This window comes from Engraulis encrasicolus, unplaced genomic scaffold (genome assembly GCF_034702125.1).
Source record: "Engraulis encrasicolus isolate BLACKSEA-1 unplaced genomic scaffold, IST_EnEncr_1.0 scaffold_1232_np1212, whole genome shotgun sequence".
Classification (NCBI taxonomy): Eukaryota; Metazoa; Chordata; class Actinopteri; order Clupeiformes; family Engraulidae; genus Engraulis; species Engraulis encrasicolus.
In genome coordinates this window covers 1-5,693 of record NW_026944716.1, presented here as the reverse complement: position 1 = coordinate 5,693, position 5,693 = coordinate 1, and the positions used below count along the sequence as shown (strand labels likewise).

Below are 5,693 nucleotides of genomic sequence, written 5' to 3'. Positions count from 1 at the left end.
TGGTGTGGTAAAGTTTTTCAACATCGATGGTGCTCAGCTTTTTTGTCATGTGTCGACCATATCCTGGGTGTTGCCACGCGGCAAGGCCAGGGCACAGGCCAGAGGAGAGGGCGACGATATGGAGATGAGGAGGAGCAGAGGGACTTCACAGCCCAATCCTCGTTTTTTAAGTTATAGTGTGGACATGTATCTCCGCCTGTTCACGCGGGAAAGACCGGGGTTGTTTCGAATTTCCCGACGGGTGAGTAGGGCCAAAGCGTAAGCGCGTCCTTTTAGGCTACCGGTGCTTCAGTTTTTGCTGAATCTAGCGCAGTAGTGGCCGCTCACGCACCAATAGGCAAGGGCCAACAACACACAGGGAAAATGGTTCTCTTTGTCCACCGAGATTTGAACTCGGGAATTCGCTGGATATTCAGAGTCCAGAGTTGTTTGCTAACCATTACACCATGGAACCTTGCTCTCCTGGACGTGCAATCTTTTGGGGACCCGCACTCGCCCCGCACACCGCAGCACCGCAACATATTCCACCGCACCGCGCATCCAAGGATTTTACAACATCCCAAGCATTGATTCTTTAGGGTATAGCAACGAGGCGTCGTGTACTGCCCTGCGCGGTGTGGGCGAGGTTGGGAGAGTGGCAGAGGCTTAGCTGTACAGGCCAGTAGTGCAGTTGGGCAGATTGCACATTTTTGAACCATTGTAGCTCATGTTGACATGTTTGCTCATTTCGACAGGTAGCGTGTTCTGTCAAAATGAGTTGCATCTGAGAACCGAACCTGACAACATGTCTTTCATAACAAAACCAGTCGCCTCTATTCACTTGCTTCCCTTAGAAAGCTTGGGAAAACCCCACCGCTGATTTGAACACTGGACGAAACGAGGGATTTAGGGTTGTTTCCGGGCCTTTTTCCCAACAATCTTTGGGGGGGAACTTTTCTCTCATTTAGGCTATTATAGCTAGTGTGGCCTCGGAGAGAAGAGATTCAACTACACAAGTAAATTATAAGGACCCCCGAAAACTGTCCTCTTACCACCTGTGGGAACAGTCGTCTCTCTCCAAATATAAGGGCACACCCTGCTGGGGATAGATTCGGGACCAAGGATCTCCTGTATACTAGCCACAGGCGCTGTTAACAACCTAAGCCACAGCGCCACAGTTGCTGGGGAGCATGCTTCCAAACGCGGAAGAAGCGTCAAAGCACGCTCAGCTTTGTCAACCGCCACATCATCGGCAAGTGCTGGAGACTAACACAGGATAGAATAGGTGCCAAAATCCTCGTTAGTATAGTGGACAGTATCTCCGCCTGTCACGCGGAAGACCGGGGTTCGATTCCCCGACGGGGAGGCAAGGAGGGGCCCTTTTTGGCTTGTAACACTGATGCGCACATCTTTGGGAATTTGTCCACCTCCCGCCTCGTTGTTTGACCGAAGGACAACAGGAAAAGGGTTTCCACCGAGATNNNANCTCGGATCGCTGGATTCAGAGTCCAGAGTGCTAACCATTACACCATGGAACCTTGCTCGCTGGGCATGTGAGCTGCGGGGCCGCGCGCATCCAAGGCTTTAGCGCTTGAGCTAGCGGAAGTCCGCCATAAGGCTTTTGTCACGAGACGCCCTGACTGGACACAGTGGGACACCGTGGCATCCTCCGTTAGTATAGTGGACAGTATCTCCGCCTGTCACGCGGAAGACCGGGGTTTCGATTCCCCGACGGGGAGGAATTGAGAGGAGTTTTGGCTTGTAACACTGATGCACAGATCTTGGCAATTTATCCACTCCTCGCTTCGTTGTGTGACCGAAGGACAACAGGAAAGGTTCCACCGAGATTTGAACTCGGATCGCTGGATTCAGAGTCCAGAGTGCTAACCATTACACCATGGAACCACTTCGCACTGTTGCGGAAGACAGAGCCTGCCCAACGCGTGCTCGTTGCGCTAAATCAGGTGGCAAACGCGTGCTATCGAGGCTGTTTTCCTCAAACGTGTGTCACTGACACCAGCGACACTAACCGCATTCCTCGTTAGTATAGTGGACAGTATCTCCGCCTGTCACGCGGAAGACCGGGATTCGATTCCCCGACGGGGAGGCTTTGAGGACGCTTTTCACCTGTGTCAGAGTTGTGGCACAGTTGAAAGATAGGCAGCGACAAAATGCCCAGATGTCAAATGAAAAGTTGACTGAGCCCACTGTTCCAGAGAGCGACTTTCCGCAGGGGAATTCCCCAACCCTAATCCCGAGAGTGACTCACAGCTCGCTGGGTGAACCCTAATCCAGAGAGCGACCTCCAGCTCGCTGGGTTTTAATAGTAGAGCAAATAACTCAAACAATCTTTCACTTGGTGATACAAGCATCAAATTTGGTTCAGAGGTGCTTCAGACCCTACTCTTTTAGAAAAAGGTCGCTATCCAGGTGAAAAAACAAAATGGTGGCCATTTTCCAAGATGGCCGCCATGCAGATATGAATTAGCAACTGAAACAACTGTTCAAATGGTCATCTTAGACACACTTCTTTTGAAAAGGCATGCAGGCCACTTGAAATCCAAGATGGCCGTCCATTTTCCTAGATGGCCACAATACATATTATTGGAATCGGTTATGGGACAAAAAGGGCACTACTGTTACGGAGCTGACAAAAGCGTGAAACTTTGCACGATGCTTCCTTAGGACCCCCCTCAATGATTTAAGCCTTGGAGCCCAAGTGAAATGCTCAATTTTCATATCAATCAAGTGAATAATACATGTACATATCATGTGTCCAGCTTGGATTTACAAAATAAAATATATATTGATTTGTGTTCAGATATGTATATCTCAAGTCCTAAGTGTACTGTGGAGTGATAGGGGCCTTTATGCTTGGGAAATTATGAATAATCAATGTGCAATACACCATACAGTATATTGACAAATACTTTATGTATTGTATGTATTAGCAGCATGGTTTTCTGGTCTACTTTGTGCTTAAACTTAGATGACATGTTGGCTACCTAACCACTTAATGTATTGATTGCTTGTTATTTTTCATTTGTACGTTAAAACATATCTGCCTGCCTTCCCTCTCTCACACACTCAAGTCTTTCAAAAAACTTCAAACAGCATGTGGAAATGCCATTGGCTTTGGAGGGATACAGCTGTCAAAGTAGCCTACAAGTCATCAAGACTATACTGTACTGTACTGTACTGTGGCGTAGTGTACTCTGCTATACTGTACTGTACTGTACTATACTGTACTGTACGGTACTGTACTGTAATGCGATATACCACACTGTACTGTACTGTACTGCACCGTACTATATGCTACTGTACTTTTACTTTACTATACTGCACCGTAGGCTACTGTTGTATGCTACTGTACTGTACTGTACTGCACCGTACTGTATGCTACTGTACTGTGCTGTACTGTAGTGTACTGTACTATACTCTACTGTACTGTAATGTACTTTACTATACTGCTCCGTACTGTATGCTACTGTACTGTACTGCAATGTACTGTACTACACTCTACTGTACTGTATGCTACTGTACTTTACTGTACTGCACCATACTGTATGTTACTGTACTGTACCGTACTGTATGCTACTTAACTTTACTGTACTGCACCGTACTGTATGCTACTGTACTGTACCGTACTGTATGCTACTGTACTGTACCGTACTGTATGCTACTGTACTGTGCTGTACTGTAGTGTACTGTACTATACTCTACTGTACTGTAATGTACTTTACTATACTGCTCCGTACTGTATGCTACTGTACTTTACTGTACTGCACCATACTGTATGTTACTGTACTGTGCTGTACTGTACCGTACTGTATGCTACCTAACTTTACTGTACTGCACCGTACTGTATGCTACTGTACTGTACCGTACTGTATGCCACTGTACTGTGCTGTAGTGTACTATACTCTACTGTATTATACTCTACTGTACTGTACTTTACTATACGGCACCATACTGTATGCTACTGTACTGTACTGTGCTGCACAGTACAGTACAACTACACAGAACTTTTAGAGCATTCTGAGGTCATGTACAATATGATGCAAAAAGATGTAGTGGGAATGAGTTATGTTACTGTTACCACTCAAAATCTTGAATTATAGTATATACCATATGAGAATTGTTTTTTAACATAGATATTTCTCTTAAAGGTGGCAAAGACCTACGGAAGGTAACATGTTGTCCATCAGCTGTCATTTTTGAAGTAGCAATTGAAATACTCAATGATTACTGAGTTTATTGTAATGCAACTTGTGACACAAGTACTAGGTGAGGACTTGTTTGCAAATTCAGGAGGAAAAAAAACAATTCGCACACCTCTGCCTACTTACTCAACACCTACTTAGAAATCATTCCCATTTGATTTGAACTGAAGATATAGCCTACATGTACTGTATATTGAGTGATCTTAAAGACTGAAATGCAGTCACTATAGACATAATGCTACTTGTGAAAATGTAGAATTAGGTGATCTTACGGGTTCTTCATACACATGGAGAGGTATTGTCCTTTACCCTCTCTCTCATACACATAAAAATATCTGTTATGGAATTTTGAGGATGGAGAACCTGCTACCTTGGACATCATCTTGACACTTCCCAATTCAGATGCAGCTGAGCGAGCATTAGCAGCAGTCTATTCTCACCATAGTTTTAGTGTGGGAAATTCTCATTTTAATTCAGACCAAGAATCTTCTCAACATTTTCACAATGTTACATTTGCTGTCAAACATGTAAGCACAGACTCACCCATACTTTCACACTATGAACATTTTTGTAGTTGCAGCAATCTGGTCAAGCAGGCTACCCCTGCCCTTGCTTCAATCTCTGGCTGAGTTCGGGACTATATTAACATCGTCAGCTAAGTAAAATGTCATGTAATAACAAGGTAATGCATGACATATTGTATATGACATGGTAGAATGTTTTTCTTTTTCCGAGGGCTCCGAGGCTAGAATTACAGCATATACCCTAAAGAAACACCATGCAAAGTTTGGTGCTTTTTGTCACTTCCGTAACGGTATCTGTATTATATCTGTATTGCGGCCAGCTTGAAAAATGGCCGCCATCTTGTTTTTCCACCTGGATAGCGACCCTTTTCTGGGAAAGTAGGTCCTGAAGCACCTGTGAAACCAAATTTGGTGCTTGTATCACCAAGTGAAAGATTCTTATGGAATATTGACTTAACATCCTTCACTATTAACCCCAACACTAATCCAGAGAGCTTCGAACCCAGGACCATTGAATTTACAAGACGGGCGCTTTGACGCCCCCAGATGTCCTGCTGGTTCCTCTCGCTGACAGGCCTGATGTTTCAAGCGAGTCGGGACTGCTACACAAGTAACATCTCCCGAGGCGAGGTCTTATCGCCTTCAAGGTGTTAACACAATTATCTAAAGAAACACAAAGGCACGATGCTGCGGGAATTTCGTGATACAGAACCCAGGGTCTCCCTGTTTTACAAAGTACAGGCGCTTTAAACCAACTAATCCCAGCGCCCGGTGCTGATATCCTCTACAAGCAGGCTGCATGCAATGCATTCACATGGCAGCTGCTCCTTTAAAGTGCAATTTAGGCTAGTCAACATCGACAGCTAACTATTCACACATAACACACTAAAGAACCCCGCCAGAAGCTGACTTCTTACCCTGCCTGTAGACCAGCTGTGGAACATAAGTAGGCACTGCTGGGATCAAC

The 5,693-nt window shown here is 45.2% G+C and overlaps 2 non-coding genes across 2 annotated transcripts; one reads left to right on the top strand and one right to left on the bottom strand.

Moving 5' to 3' along the window:
• The first annotated feature begins 1,273 nt into the window (after positions 1-1,273).
• Positions 1,274-1,345, top strand: trnad-guc (transfer RNA aspartic acid (anticodon GUC)). The gene has a single exon. It is a non-coding gene; the product is annotated as a tRNA-Asp (tRNA).
• A 467-nt stretch (positions 1,346-1,812) lies between these two features.
• trnaq-cug (transfer RNA glutamine (anticodon CUG)) lies at positions 1,813-1,884 on the bottom strand. Its single transcript has one exon. It is a non-coding gene; the product is annotated as a tRNA-Gln (tRNA).
• Between the last annotated feature and the right edge of the window lie 3,809 nt (positions 1,885-5,693).